Source organism: Pristiophorus japonicus, unplaced genomic scaffold (assembly GCF_044704955.1).
Source record: "Pristiophorus japonicus isolate sPriJap1 unplaced genomic scaffold, sPriJap1.hap1 HAP1_SCAFFOLD_90, whole genome shotgun sequence".
Classification (NCBI taxonomy): Eukaryota; Metazoa; Chordata; class Chondrichthyes; family Pristiophoridae; genus Pristiophorus; species Pristiophorus japonicus.
The window spans coordinates 1736867-1754724 of NW_027254824.1; positions in this window are offsets into that span (position 1 = coordinate 1736867).

The window sequence follows — 17858 nt, forward strand, 5'->3', positions numbered from 1 at the left end:
TCACAAAGTGTGAAAGAATGAGAGAGGCAGTATCTATCCTACAGTCACCTGTCACATAGTGTCAGAGAATGAGAGAGGCAGTATCTATCCAACACTTACCTATCACATAGTGTCAGAGAAAGAGAGAGGCAGAATCTATCCAACACTCACCTGTCACACAGTATCAGAGAATGAGAGAGGCGGTATCTATCCAACACTTACCTGTCACATAGTATCAGAGAATGAGAGAGGCAGTATCTATCCAACACTTACCTGTGCGATGAGGTCAGAGAATGAGAGATGCACTAATCTATCCAACACTCACCCGTCACAGAGTGTCAAAGAATGACAGAGACAGTATCTATCCAACACTCACATGTCTCATAGTGACAGAGAATGAAAGAGGCAGTATCTATCCAGCACTCACCTGTCACATAGTCTCAGAGAATGAGAGAGGCAGTATCTATCCAACACTCACCTGTCACACAGTGTCAGAGAATGTGAGAGGCAGTATCAACCCTCCACTCACCTGTCATACTGTATCAGAGAATGAGAGAGGCAGTAGGCAGTATCTATCCATCACTCATCTGTCACATGGTATCAGAGAATGAGAGAGGCAGTATCTATCCAAAACTTAGCTGTCACAAAGTGTGAAAGAATGAGAGAGGCAGTATATATCCTACAGTCACCTGTCACATAGTGTCAGAGAATGAGAGAGGCAGTATCTATCCAACACTTACCTGTGCGATGAGGTCAGAGAATGAGAGATGCACTAATCTATCCAACACTCACCCGTCACAGAGTGTCAAAGAATGACAGAGACAGTATCTATCCAACACTCACATGTCTCATAGTGACAGAGAATGAGAGAGGCAGAATCTATACAACACTCACCTGTCACTTCGTGCAAGAGAATGAGAGAGGCAGTACCTCTCCAACACTTACCTGTCACATATTGTCAGAGAAAGAGTGATGCACTAATCTATCCAACACTCACATGTCACATTGTGTGAAAGAATGATAGAGGCAGTATCTATCCAACACTGACCTGTGGGATGGTGTCAGTGAATGAGAGATGGACTAATCTATCCAACACTCACCTGTCACATCGTGTGAAAGAATGACAGAGACAGTATCTATGGAAAACTCACCTGTCACATAGTGTCAGAGAATGGGAGAGGCAGTATCTATCCAACACTCACCTGTCACACAGTGTCAGAGAATTAGAGAGGCAGTATCTGTCCAACACTCACCTGTCACATAGTGTCAGAGAATGGGAGAGGCAGTAGCTATCCTACAGTCACTTGTCACATAGTGTCAGAGAAATAGAGAGACAGTATCTATCCAACACTCACCTGTCACATAGTGTCAGAGATTGAGAAAGACAGTATCTATATCACACTGAACTGTCATTTCGTGTCAGAGAATGAAAGAGACAGTATCCATCCAACACTTACCTGTGATATAGTGTCAGAGAATGAGCGATGCACTAATCTATCAAACACTCACCTGTCACATAGTGTCAGAGAATGAGAGAGGCAGTATCTATCCAACACTTACCTGTCACATAGTGTCAGAGAATGAGATAGGCTGTATCTATCCAACACTCACCTGTCACAAAGTGTCAGAGAATGAGAGGGGCAGTATCTATCCAACACTCACCTGTCACATATTGTCAGAGAATGAGAGAGGCAGGATCGATCCAACACTCACCTGTCACATAGTATCAGAGAATGAGAGAGGCAGTATCGATTCAACACTTACCTGTCACTTAGTATCAGAGAATGAGAGAGGCAGTATCTATCCAACACTCACTTGTCACATTGTATCAGAGAATGAGAGAGGCAGTATCTATCCAAAACGCACCTGTCACATAGTTTCAGAGAATGAAAGAGGCAGTATCTATCCAACACACACGTGTCACAGTATCAGAGAATGAGGGAGGCAGTAACTGCCCAACACTCACCTGTCACAAAGTTTCAGAGAATGAAAGAGGCAGTATCTATCCAACACTCACCTGTTACATAGTGTCAGAGAATGAGAGAGACAGTATCTATCCAACACTCACCTCTCACACAGTGTCAGAGAATGTGAGAGGCAGTATCTAACCAACACACACGTGTCACAGTATCAGAGAATGAGGGAGGCAGTTACTATCCAACACTAACCTGTCACTTCGTGTCAGAGAATGAGAGAGGCAGTATCTATCCAACTCTTACCTGTCACTTCGTGTCAGAGAATGAGAGAGGCAGTATCTATCCAAAACTTACCTGTCACTTCGTGTCAGAGAATGAGAGAGGCAGTATCTATCCAACACTCACCTGTCACATAGTGTCAGAGAATGAGAGAGGCAGTATCTATCCAACACTCACCTACCACATAGTGTCAGAATATGAGAGAGGCAGTATCTATCCAACACTGACCTGTCACATAGTGTCAGAGAATGAGAGAACCAGTATCTATCCATCACTCACCTGTCACATAGTGTCAGAGAATGAGAGAGAAAGTATCTATCCAACACTCACCTGTCACACAGTGTCAGAGAATGTGAGAGGCAGCATCTATCCAACACACACGTGTCACAGTATCAGAGAATGAGGGAGGCAGTTACTATCCAACACTCACCTGTCACTTCGTTTGAGAGAATGAGAGAGGCAGTATCTATCCAACACTTACCTGTCACTTCGTGTCAGAGAATGAGAGAGGCAGTATCTATCAAACAGTCACCTGTCACAAAGATTGAGAATGAAAGAGGCAGTATCTATCCAACACTCACCTGTTACATAGTGCCAGAGAATGAGAGAGGCAGTATCTATCCAAAACGCACCTGTCACATAGTTTCAGAGAATGAAAGAGGCAGTATCTATCCAACACACACGTGTCACAGTATCAGAGAATGAGGGAGGCAGTAACTGCCCAACACTCACCTGTCACAAAGTTTCAGAGAATGAAAGAGGCAGTATCTATCCAACACTCACCTGTTACATAGTGTCAGAGAATGAGAGAGGCAGTATCGATTCAACACTTACCTGTCACTTAGTATCAGAGAATGAGAGAGGCAGTATCTATCCAACACTCACTTGTCACATTGTATCAGAGAATGAGAGAGGCAGTATCTATCCAAAACTCACCTGTCACATAGTTTCAGAGAATGAAAGAGGCAGTATCTATCCAACACACACGTGTCACAGTATCAGAGAATGAGGGAGGCAGTAACTGCCCAACACTCACCTGTCACAAAGTTTCAGAGAATGAAAGAGGCAGTATCTATCCAACACTCACCTGTTACATAGTGTCAGAGAATGAGAGAGACAGTATCTATCCAACACTCACCTCTCACACAGTGTCAGAGAATGTGAGAGGCAGTATCTAACCAACACACACGTGTCACAGTATCAGAGAATGAGGGAGGCAGTTACTATCCAACACTAACCTGTCACTTCGTGTCAGAGAATGAGAGAGGCAGTATCTATCCAACTCTTACCTGTCACTTCGTGTCAGAGAATGAGAGAGGCAGTATCTATCCAACACTCACCTGTCACATAGTGTCAGAGAATGAGAGAGGCAGTATCTATCCAACACTCACCTACCACATAGTGTCAGAATATGAGAGAGGCAGTATCTATCCAACACTGACCTGTCACATAGTGTCAGAGAATGAGAGAGGCAGTATCTATCCATCACTCACCTGTCACATAGTGTCAGAGAATGAGAGAGAAAGTATCTATCCAACACTCACCTGTCACACAGTGTCAGAGAATGTGAGAGGCAGCATCTATCCAACACACACGTGTCACAGTATCAGAGAATGAGGGAGGCAGTTACTATCCAACACTCACCTGTCACTTCGTTTGAGAGAATGAGAGAGGCAGTATCTATCCAACACTTACCTGTCACTTCGTGTCAGAGAATGAGAGAGGCAGTATCTATCAAACAGTCACCTGTCACAAAGATTCAGAGAATGAAAGAGGCAGTATCTATCCAACACTCACCTGTTACATAGTGCCAGAGAATGAGAGAGACAGTATCTATCCAACACACACCTGTCACACAGTGTCAGAGAATATGAGAGGCAGTATCAAACCAACACTTACCTGTGAGATAGTGTCAGAGAATGAGCGATGCACTAATCTATCCAACACTCACCTGTCACATAGTGTCAGAGAATGAGAGAGACAGTATCTATCCAACACTCACCTGTCACATAGTCACAGAGAATGAGAGAGGCAGTATCTATCCAACACTCACCTCTCACATAGTATCAGAGAATGACAGAGGCAGTATCTATCCAACACGTACCTGTCACAGAGTGTCAGAGAATGAGAGAGGCAGTATCTATCCAACACTCACCTGTCACAAAGTTTCAGAGAATGAAAGAGGCAGTATCTATACAACACTCACCTGTTACATAGTGTCAGAGAATGAGAGAGACAGTATCTATCCAACACTCACCTCTCACTCAGTGTCAGAGAATGTGAGAGGCAGTATCTATCCAACACACACGTGTCACAGTATCAGAGAATGAGGGAGGCAGTTACTATCCAACACTCACCTGTCACTTCGTGTCAGAGAATGAGAGATGCAGTATCTATCCAACACTTACCTGTCACTTCGTGTCAGAGAATGAGAGGCAGCATCTATCCAACACTCACCTGTCACATAGTCTCAGAGAATGAGAGAGGCAGTATCTATCCAACACTCACCTACCACATAGTTTCAGAGAATGAGAGAGGCAGTATCTATCCAACAGTCACCTGTCACATTGTGTCAGAGAATGAGAGAGGCAGTATCTATCCATCACTCACCTGTCACATAGTGTCAGAGAATATGAGAGGCAGTATCAAACCAACACTTACCTGTGAGATAGTGTCAGAGAATGAGCGATGCACTAATCTATCCAGCACTCACCTGTCACATAGTGTCAGAGAATGAGAGAGACAGTATCTAAACAACACTCACCTGTCACATAGTCACAGAGAATGAGAGAGGCAGTATCTATCCAACACTCACCTCTCACATAGTATCAGAGAATGACAGAGGCAGTATCTATCCAACACTTACCTGTCACAGAATGTCAGAGAATGAGAGAGGCTGTATCTATTCAACACGCACCTGTCACAAAGTGTCAGAGAAAGACAGAGGCCTTATCTATCCAACACTCACCTGTCACATAGTGTCAGAGAATGAAAGAGGCAGTATCTATCCAGCACTCACCTGTCACATAGTCTCAGAGAATGAGAGAGGCAGTATCTATCCAACACTCACCTGTCACACAGTGTCAGAGAATGTGAGAGGCAGTATCAACCCTCCACTCACCTGTCACACTGTATCAGAGAATGAGAGAGGCAGTATCTATCCTACAGTCACCTGTCACATAGTGTCAGAGAATGAGAGAGGCAGTATCTATCCAACACTCACCTATCACATAGTGTCAGAGAAAGAGAGAGGCAGAATCTATCCAACACTCACCTGTCACACAGTATCAGAGAATGAGAGAGGCAGTATCTATCCAACACTTACCTGTCACATAGTATCAGAGAATGAGAGAGGCAGTAGCTATCCTAAACTTACCTGTGCGATGATGTCAGAGAATGAGAGATGCACTAATCTATCCAACACTCACCCGACACAGAGTGTCAAAGAATGACAGAGACAGTATCTATCCAACACTCACATGTCTCATAGTGTCAGAGAATGGGAGAGGCAGAATCTATACAACACTCACCTGTCACTTCGTGCAAGAGAATGAGAGAGGCAGTACCCCTCCAACACTTACCTGTCACATATTGTCAGAGAAAGAGTGATGCACTAATCTATCCAACACTCACATGTCACATTGTGTGAAAGAATGACAGAGGCAGTATCTATCCAACACTGACCTGTGGGATGGTGTCAGTGAATGACAGGTGCACTAATCTATCCAAAACTCACCTGTCACATAGTGTGAAAGAATGACAGAGACAGTATCTATGCAAAACTCACCTGTCACATAGTGTCAGAGAATGGGAGAGGCAGTATCTATCCAACACTCACCTGTCACATAGTGTCAGAGAATGAGAGAGGCAGTATCTGTCCAACACTCACCTGTCACATAGTGTCAGAGAATGTGAGAGGCAGTAGCTATCCTACAGTCACCTGTCACATAGTGTCAGAGAATGAGAGAGACAGTATCTATCCAACACTCACCTGTCACATAGTGTCAGAGATTGAGAAAGACAGTATCTATATCACACTGAACTGTCATTTCGTGTCAGAGAATGAAAGCGAAAGTATCCATCCAACACTTACCTGTGAGATAGTGTCAGAGAATGAGCGATGCACTAATCTATCAAACACTCACCTGTCACATAGTGTCAGAGAATGAGAGAGGCAGTATCTATCCAACAGTTACCTGTCACATAGTGTCAGAGAATGAGAGAGACTGTATCTATCCAACACTCACCTGTCACATATTGTCAGAGAATGAGAGAGGCAGTATCTATCCAACACTCACCTGTCACATAGTATCAGAGAATGAGAGAGGCAGTATCGATACAACACTTTCCTGTCACATAGTATCAGAGAATGAGAGAGGCAGTATCTATCCAACACTCACTTGTCACATTGTATCAGAGAATGAGAGAGGCAGTATCTATCCAACACTCACCTGTCACATAGTTTCAGAGAATGAAAGAGGCAGTATCTATCCAACACACACATGTCACAGTATCAGAGAATGAGGGAGGCAGTAACTGTCCAACACTCACCTGTCACAAAGTTTCAGAGAATGAAAGAGACAGTATCTATCCAACACTCACCTGTTACATAGTGTCAGAGAATGAGAGAGACAGTATCTATCCAACACTCACCTCTCACACAGTGTCAGAGAATGTGAGAGGCAGTATCTAACCAACACACACGTGTCACAGTGTCAGAGAATGAGGGAGGCAGTTACTATCCAACACTTACCTGTCACTTCGTGTCAGAGAATGAGAGAGGTAGGATCTATCCATCACTCACCTGTCACATAGTGTCAGAGAATGAGAGAGACAGTATCTATCCAACACTCACTTGTCACACAGTGTCAGAGAATGTGAGAGGCAGTATCTATCCAACACACACGTGTCACAGTATCAGAGAATGAGGGAGGCAGTTACTATCCAACACTCACCTGTCACTTCGTGTGAGAGAATGAGAGAGGCAGTATCTATCCAACACTTACCTATCACTTCGTGTCAGAGAATGAGAGAGGCAGTATCTATCCAACACTCACCTGTCACAAAGTTTCAGAGAATGAAAGAGGCAGTATCTATCCAACACTCACCTGTTACATAGTGTCAGAGAATGAGAGAGACAGTATCTATCCAACACTCAGCTCTCACACAGTGTCAGAGAATGTGAGAGGCAGTATCTAACCAACACACACGTGTCACAGTATCAGAGAATGAGGGAGGCAGTTACTATCCAACACTGACCTGTCACTTCGTGTCAGAGAATGAGAGAGGCAGTATCTATCCAACACTTACCTGTCACTTCGTGTCAGAGAATGAGAGAGGCAGTATCTATCCAAAACTTACCTGTTACATCGTATCAGAGAATGAGAGAGGCATTATCTATCCAACACTCACCTGTCACATAGTGTCAGAGAATGAAAGAGGCAGTATCTATCCAGCACTCACCTGTCACATAGTCTCAGAGAATGAGAGAGGCAGTATCAACCCTCCACTCACCTGTCACACTATATCAGAGAATGAGAGAGGCAGTATCTATCCTACAGTCACCTGTCACATAGTGTCAGAGAATGAGAGAGGCAGTATCTATCCAACACTCACCTATCACATAGTGTCAGAGAAAGAGAGAGGCAGAATCTATCCAACACTCACCTGTCACACAGTATCAGAGAATGAGAGAGGCAGTATCAACCCTCCACTCACCTGTCACACTGTATCAGAGAATGAGAGAGGCAGTATCTATCCTACAGTCACCTGTCACATAGTGTCAGAGAATGAGAGAGGCAGTATCTATCCAACACTCACCTATCACATAGTGTCAGAGAAAGAGAGAGGCAGAATCTATCCAACACTCACCTGTCACACAGTATCAGAGAATGAGAGAGGCAGTATCTATCCAACACTTACCTGTCACATAGTATCAGAGAATGAGAGAGGCAGTAGCTATCCTAAACTTACCTGTGCGATGATGTCAGAGAATGAGAGATGCACTAATCTATCCAACACTCACCCGACACAGAGTGTCAAAGAATGACAGAGAGAGTATCTATCCAACACTCACATGTCTCAGAGTGTCAGAGAATGAGAGAGGCAGAATCTATACAACACTCACCTGTCACTTCGTGCAAGAGAATGAGAGAGGCAGTACCTCTCCAACACTTACCTGTCACATATTGTCAGAGAAAGAGTGATGCACTAATCTATCCAACACTCACATGTCACATTGTGTGGAAGAATGACAGAGGCAGTATCTATCCAACACTGACCTGTGGGATGGTGTCAGTGAATGACAGATGCACTAATCTATCCAACACTCACCTGTCACATAGTGTGAAAGAATGACAGAGACAGTATCTATGCAAAACTCACCTGTCACATAGTGTCAGAGAATGGGAGAGGCAGTATCTATCCAACACTCACCTGTCACATAGTGTCAGAGAATGAGAGAGGCAGTATCTGTCCAACACTCACCTGTCACATAGTGTCAGAGCATGGGAGAGGCAGTAGCTATCCTACAGTCACCTGTCACATAGTGTCAGAGAATGAGAGAGACAGTATCTATCCAACACTCACCTGTCACATAGTTTCAGAGATTGAGAAAGACAGTATCTATATCACACTGATCTGTCATTTCGTGTCAGAGAATGAAAGAGAAAGTATCCATCCAACACTTACCTGTGAGATAGTGTCAGAGAATGAGCGATGCACTAATCTATCAAACACTCACCTGTCACATAGTGTGAGAGAATGAGAGAGGCAGTATCTATCCATCACTCACCTGTCACATAGTGTCAGAGAATGAGAGAGACAGTATCTATCCAACACTCACCTGTCACACAGTGTCAGAGAATGTGAGAGGCAGTATCTATCCAACACACACGTGTCACAGTATCAGAGACTGAGGGAGGCAGTTACTATCCAACACTCACCTGCCACTTCGTGTGAGAGAATGAGAGAGGCAGTATCTATCCAACACTTACCTGTCACTTCGTGTCAGAGAATGAGAGAGGCAGTATCTATCCAACACTCACCTGTCACACAGTTTCAGAGAATGAAAGAGGCAGTATCTATCCAACACTCACCTGTTACATAGTGTCAGAGAATGAGAGAGACAGTATCTATCCAACACTCACCTCTCACACAGTGTCAGAGAATGTGAGAGGCAGTATCTAACCAACACACACGTGTCACAGTATCAGAGAATGAGGGAGGCAGTTACTATCCAACACTGACCTGTCACTTCGTGTCAGAGAATGAGAGGGGCAGTATCTATCCAACACTTAACTGTCACTTCGTGTCAGAGAATGAGCGAGGCAGTATCTATCCATCACTCACCTGTCACATAGTGTCAGAGAATGAGAGAGGCAGTATCTATCCAACACTCACCTACCACATAGTGTCAGAAAATGAGAGAGGCAGTATCTATGCAACACTGACCTGTCACATAGTGTCAGAGAATGAGAGAGGCAGTATTTATCCATCACTCACCTGTCACATAGTGTCAGAGAATGAGAGAGACAGTATCTATCCAACACTCACCTGTCACACAGTGTCAGAGAATGTGAGAGGCAGTATCTATCCAAAACACACGTGTCACATAGTGTCAGAGAATGAGAGAGACAGTATATATCCAACACTCACCTCTCACACAGTGTCAGAGAATGTGAGAGGCAGTATCTAACCAACACACACGTGTCACAGTATCAGAGAATGAGGGAGGCAGTTACTATCCCACACTTACCTGTCACTTCGTGTCAGAGAATGAGAGAGGCAGTATCTATCCAAAACTTACCTGTCACTTCGTGTCAGAGAATGAGAGAGGCAGTATCTATCCAACACTCACCTGTCACATAGTGTCAGAGAATGAGAGGCAGTATCTATCCAACACTCACCTACCACATAGTATCAGAAAATGAGAGAGGCAGTATCTATCCAACACTGACCTGTCACACAGTGTCAGAGAATGAGAGAGGCAGTATCTATCCATCACTCACCTGTCACATAGTGTCAGAGAATGAGAGAGACAGTATCTATCCAACACTCACCTGTCACACAGTGTCAGAGAAAGTGAGAGGCAGTATCTATCCAACACACACGTGCCACAGTATCAGAGAATGAGGGAGGCAGTTACTATCCAACACTCACCTGTCACTTCGTGTGAGAGAATGAGAGAGGCAGTATCTATCCAACACTTACCTGTCACTTCGTGTCAGAGAATGAGAGAGGCAGTATCTATCCAACACTTACCTGTCACATAGTATCAGAGAATGAGAGAGGCAGTATCTATCCAACACTTACCTGTGCGATGATGTCAGAGAATGAGAGATGCACTAATCTATCCAACACTCACCCGTCACATAGTGCGAAAGAATGACAGAGACAGTATCTATCCAACACTCACATGTCTCGTAGTGTCAGAGAATGAGAGAGGCAGAATCTATACAACACTCACCTGTCACTTCGTGCAAGAGAATGAGAGAGGCAGTACCTCTTCAACATTTACCTGTCACATATTATCAGAGAAAGAGTGAAGCACTAATCTATCCAACACTCACATGTCACATTGTGTGAAAGAATGACAGAGGCAGTATCTATCCTACACTGACCTGTGGGATGGTGTCAGTGAATGAGAGATGCACTAATCTATCCAACACTCACCTGTCACATAGTGTGAAAGAATGACAGAGACAGTATCTATGCAAAACTCACCTGTCACATAGTGTCAGAGAATGGGAGAGGCAGTATCTATCCAACATTCACCTGTCAACTAGTGTCAGAGAATGAGAGAGGCAGTATCTGTCCAACAGTCACCTGCCACATATTGTCAGAGAATGAGAGAGGCAGTATCTATCCAACACTGACCTGTCACATAGTGTCAGAGAATGAGAGAGGCAGTATCTATCCATCACTCACCTGTCACATCGCGTCGTAGAATGTGAGAGGCAGTATCCATCCAACACTTACCTGTGAGATAGTGTCAGAGAATGAGCGATGCACTAATCTATGCAACACTCACCTGTCACATAGTATCAGAGAATGAGAGAGGCAGTATCTATCCAACACTTACCTGTCACATAGTATCAGAGAATGAGAGAGGCAGTAGCTATCCTAAACTTACCTGTGCGATGATGTCAGAGAATGAGAGATGCACTAATCTATCTAACACTCACCCGACACAGAGTGTCAAAGAATGACAGAGACAGTATCTATCCAACACTCACATGTCTCAGAGTGTCAGAGAATGAGAGAGGCAGAATCTATAAAACACTCACCTGTCACTTCGTGCAAGAGAATGAGAGAGGCAGTACCTCTCCAACACTTACCTGTCACATATTGTCAGAGAAAGAGTGATGCACTAATCTATCCAACACTCACATGTCACATTGTGTGAAAGAATGACAGAGGCAGTATCTATCCAACACTGACCTGTGGGATGGTGTCAGTGAATGACAGATGCACTAATCTATCCAACACTCACCTGTCACATAGTGTGAAAGAATGACAGAGACAGTATCTATGCAAAACTCACCTGTCACATAGTGTCAGAGAATGGGAGAGGCAGTATCTATCCAACACTCACCTGTCACATAGTGTCAGAGAATGAGAGAGGCAGTATCTGTCCAACACTCACCTGTCACATAGTGTCAGAGAATGGGAGAGGCAGTAGCTATCCTACAGTCACCTGTCACATAGTGTCAGAGAATGAGAGAGACAGTATCTATCCAACACTCACCTCTCACATAGTTTCAGAGATTGAGAAAGACAGTATCTATATCACACTGATCTGTCATTTCGTGTCAGAGAATGAAAGAGAAAGTATCCATCCAACACTTACCTGTGAGATAGTGTCAGAGAATGAGCGATGCACTAATCTATCAAACACTCACCTGTCACATAGTGTCAGAGAATGAGAGAGACAGTATCTATCCAACACTCACCTGTCACACAGTGTCAGAGAATGTGAGAGGCAGTATCTATCCAACACACACGTGTCACAGTATCAGAGACTGAGGGAGGCAGTTACTATCCAACACTCACCTGCCACTTCGTGTGAGAGAATGAGAGAGGCAGTATCTATCCAACACTTACCTGTCACTTCGTGTCAGAGAATGAGAGAGGCAGTATCTATCCAACACTCACCTGTCACAAAGTTTCAGAGAATGAAAGAGGCAGTATCTATCCAACACTCACCTGTTACATAGTGTCAGAGAATGAGAGAGACAGTATCTATCCAACACTCACCTCTCACACAGTGTCAGAGAATGTGAGAGGCAGTATCTAACCAACACACACGTGTCACAGTATCAGAGAATGAGGGAGGCAGTTACTATCCAACACTGACCTGTCACTTCGTGTCAGAGAATGAGAGGGGCAGTATCTATCCAAAACTTACCTGTCACTTCGTGTCAGAGAATGAGCGAGGCAGTATCTATCCAACACTCACCTGTCACATAGTGTCAGAGAATGAGAGAGGCAGTATCTATCCATCACTCACCTGTCACATAGTGTCAGAGAATGAGAGAGACAGTATCTATCCAACACTCACCTGTCACACAGTGTCAGAGAATGTGAGAGGCAGTATCTATCCAAAACACACGTGTCACATAGTGTCAGAGAATGAGAGAGACAGTATCTATCCAACACTCACCTCTCACACAGTGTCAGAGAATGTGAGAGGCAGTATCTAACCAACACACACGTGTCACAGTATCAGAGAATGAGGGAGGCAGTTACTATCCAACACTTACCTGTCACTTCGTGTCAGAGAATGAGAGAGGCAGTATCTATCCAAAACTTACCTGTCACTTCGTGTCAGAGAATGAGAGAGGCAGTATCTATCCAAAACACACGTGTCACATAGTGTCAGAGAATGAGAGAGACAGTATCTATCCAACACTCACCTCTCACACAGTGTCAGAGAATGTGAGAGGCAGTATCTAACCAACACACACGTGTCACAGTATCAGAGAATGAGGGAGGCAGTTACTATCCAACACTTACCTGTCACTTCGTGTCAGAGAATGAGAGAGGCAGTATCTATCCAAAACTTACCTGTCACTTCGTGTCAGAGAATGAGAGAGGCAGTATCTATCCAACACTCACCTGTCACATAGTGTCAGAGAATGAGAGAGGCAGTATCTATCCAACACTCACCTACCACATAGTATCAGAAAATGAGAGAGGCAGTATCTATCCAACACTGACCTGTCACATAGTGTCAGAGAATGAGAGAGGCAGTATCTATCCATCACTCACCTGTCACATAGTGTCAGAGAATGAGAGAGACAGTATCTATCCAACACTCACCTGTCACACAGTGTCAGAGAAAGTGAGAGGCAGTATCTATCCAACACACAAGTGTCACAGTATCAGAGAATGAGGGAGGCAGTTACTATCCAACACTCACCTGTCACTTCGTGTGAGAGAATGAGAGAGGCAGTATCTATCCAACACTTACCTGTCACTTCGTGTCAGAGAATGAGAGAGGCAGTATCTATCCAACACTTACCTGTCACATAGTATCAGAGAATGAGAGAGGCAGTATCTATCCAACACTTACCTGTGCGATGATGTCAGAGAATGAGAGATGCACTAATCTATCCAACACTCACCCGTCACATAGTGCGAAAGAATGACAGAGACAGTATCTATCCAACACTCACATGTCTCGTAGTGTCAGAGAATGAGAGAGGCAGAATCTATACAACACTCACCTGTCACTTCGTGCAAGAGAATGAGAGAGGCAGTACCTCTTCAACATTTACCTGTCACATATTGTCAGAGAAAGAGTGAAGCACTAATCTATCCAACACTCACATGTCACATTGTGTGAAAGAATGACAGAGGCAGTATCTATCCTACACTGACCTGTGGGATGGTGTCAGTGAATGAGAGATGCACTAATCTATCCAACACTCACCTGTCACATAGTGTGAAAGAATGACAGAGACAGTATCTATGCAAAACTCACCTGTCACATAGTGTCAGAGAATGGGAGAGGCAGTATCTATCCAACATTCACCTGTCACATAGTGTCAGAGAATGAGAGAGGCAGTATCTGTCCAACACTCACCTGCCACATATTGTCAGAGAATGAGAGAGGCAGTATCTATCCAACACTGACCTGTCACATAGTGTCAGAGAATGAGAGAGGCAGTATCTATCCATCACTCACCTGTCACATCGCGTCGTAGAATGTGAGAGGCAGTATCCATCCAACACTTACCTGTGAGATAGTGTCAGAGAATGAGCGATGCACTAATCTATGCAACACTCACCTGTCACATAGTGTCAGAGAATGAGAGAGACAGTATCTATCCAACACTCACCTGTCACATAGTCGCAGAGAATGAGAGAGGCAGTATCTATCCAACACTCACCTGTAACATAGTGTGAGAATGAGAGAAGCAGTATCTATCCTTCACTCACCTGTCTCATAATATCAGAGAATGAGAGAGGCAGTATCTATCCAACACTCACCTGTCTCATAATATCAGAGAATGAAAGAGGCAGTATCAATCCAACACACACGTGTCACAGTATCAGAGAATGAGGGAGGCAGTAACTGTCCAAAACTCACCTGTCACAAAGTTTCAGAGAATGAAAGAGGCAGTATCTATCCAACACTCACCTGTTACATAGTGTCAGAGAATGCGAGAGACAGTATCTATACAACACTCACCTCCCACACAGTGTCAGAGAATGTGAGAGGCAGTATCTATCCAACACACACGTGTCACAGTATCAGAGAATGAGGGAGGCAGTTACTATCCAACACTTACCTGTCACTTCGTGTCAGAGAATGAGAGAGGCAGTATCTATCCAACACTCACCTGTCACAAAGTCTCAGAGAATGAGAGAGGCAGTATCTATCCAACACTCACCTACCACATCGTGTCAGAGAAAGAGAGAGGCAGTATCTATCCAACACTCACCTGTCACATAGTGTCAGAGAATGAGAGAGGCAGTATCTATCCATCACTCCCCTGTCACATAGTGTCAGAGAATGTGAGAGGCAGTATCCATCCAACACTTACCTGTGAGATAGTGTCAGAGAATGAGCGATGCACTAATCTATCCAACAATCACCTGTCACATAGTGTCAGAGAATGAGAGAGACAGAATCTATCCAACACTCACCTGTCACATAGTATCAGAGAATGACAGTGGCAGTATCTATCCAACACTTACCTGTCACAGAGTGTCAGAGAATGAGAGAGGCTGTATCTATCCAACACTCACCTTTCACAAAGTGTCAGAGAATGACAGAGGCAGTATCGATCCAACACTCACCTGTCACATAGTATCAGAGAATGAGACAGGCAGTATCTATCCAAAACTTACCTGTTACATAGTATCAGAGAATGAGAGAGGCAGTATCTATCCAACACTCACCTGTCACATAGTGTCAGAGAATGAAAGAGGCAGTATCTATCCAGCACTCACCTGTCACATAGTCTCAGAGAATGAGAGAGGCAGTATCTATCCAACACTCACGTGTCACACAGTGTCAGAGAATGTGAGAGGCAGTATCTACCCTCCACTCACCTGTCACACTCTATCAGAGAATGGGAGAGGCAGTATCTATCCATCACTCATCTGTCACATGGTATCAGAGAATGAGAGAGGCAGTATCTATCCAAACCTTAGCTGTCACAAAGTGTGAAAGAATGAGAGAGGCAGTATCTATCCTACAGTCACCTGTCACATAGTGTCAGAGTATGAGAGAGGCAGTTTCTATCCAACACTCACCTATCACATAGTGTCAGAGAATGAGAGAGGCAGAATCTATCCAACACTCACCTGTCACATAGTATCAGAGAATGAGAGAGGCAGTATCTATCCAACACTTACCTGTCACAAAGTATCAGAGAATGAGAGAGGCAGTATCTATCCAACACTTACCTGTGCGATGATGTCAGAGAATGAGAGATGCACTAATCTATCCAACACTCACCTGTCACATAGTGTGAAAGAATGACAGAGAGAGTATCTATCCAACACTCACATGTCTCATAGTGTCAGAGAATGAGAGAGCCAGAATCTATACAAAACTCACCTGTCACTTCGTTCAAGAGAATGAGAGAGGCAGTACCTCTCCAATACTTACCTGTCACATATTGTCAGAGAAAGAGTGATGCACTAATCTATCCAACACTCACATGTCACATTGTGTGAAAGAATGACAGATGCAGTATCTATCCAAAACTGACCTGTGGGATGGTGTCAGTGAATGAGAGATGCACTAATCTATCCAACACTCACCTGTCACATAGTGTGAAAGAATGACAGAGACAGTATCTATGCAAAACTCACCTGTCACATAGTGTCAGAGAATGAGAGAGACAGTATCTATCCAACACTCACCTGTCACATAGTGTCAGAGAATGGGAGCGGCAGTATCGATCCAACACTCACCTGTCACATAGTGTCAGACAATGAGAGAGGCAGCATCTGTCCAACACTCACCTGTCACATATTGTCAGAGAATGGGAGAGGCAGTAGCTATCCTACAGTCACCTGTCACATAGTGACAGAGAATGAGAGAGACAGTATCTATCCAACACTCACCTGTCACATAGTGTCAGAGAATGGGAGAGGCAGTAGCTATCCTACAGTCACCTGTCACACAGTGTCAGAGAATGAGGGAGGCAGTATCTCTCCAACACTCACCTGTCACATCGTGTGAGAATGAGAGAAGCAGTATCTATCCTACACTCACCTGTCTCATAATATCAGAGAATGAGAGAGGCAGTATCTATTCAACACTCACCTGTCTCATAATATCAGAGAATGAAAGAGGCAGTATCTATCCAACACTTACCTGTGCGATGATGTCAGAGAATGAGAGATGCACTAATCTATCCAAAACTCACCCGTCACATTGTGTGAAAGAATGACAGAGACAGTATCTATCCAACACTCACATGTCTCATAGTGTCAGAGAATGAGAGAGGCAGAATCTATAAAACACTCACCTGTCACTTCGTGCAAGAGAATGAGAGAGGCAGTACCTCTCCAACATTTACCTGTCACATATTGTCAGAGAAAGAGTGATGCACTAATCTATCCAACACTCACATGTCACATTGTGTGAAAGAATGACAGAGGCAGTATCTATCCTACACTGACCTGTGGGATGGTGTCAGTGAATGAGAGATGCACTAATCTATCCAACACTCACCTGTCACATAGTGTGAAAGAATGACAGAGACAGTATATATGCAAAACTCACCTGTCACTTAGTGTCAGAGAATGGGAGAGGCAGTATTTATCCAACATTCACCTGTCACATAGACTCAGAGAATGAAAGAGGCAGTATCTGTCCAACACTCACCTGTCACATAGTGTCAGAGAATGAGAGAGGCAGAATCTATACAACACTCACCTGTCACATATTGTCAGAGAAAGAGTGATGCACTAATCTATCCAAAACTCACATTTCACATTGTGTGAAAGAATGACAGAAGCAGTATCTATCCAACACTGACCTGTGGGATGGTGTCAGTGAATGAGAGATGCACTAATCTATCCAACACTCACCTGTCACATAGTGTGAAAGAATTACAGAGACAGTATCTATGCAAAACTCACCTGTCACATAGTGTCAGAGAATGAGAGAGGCAGTATCTGTCCAACACTCACCTGTCACATAGTGTCAGAAAATGA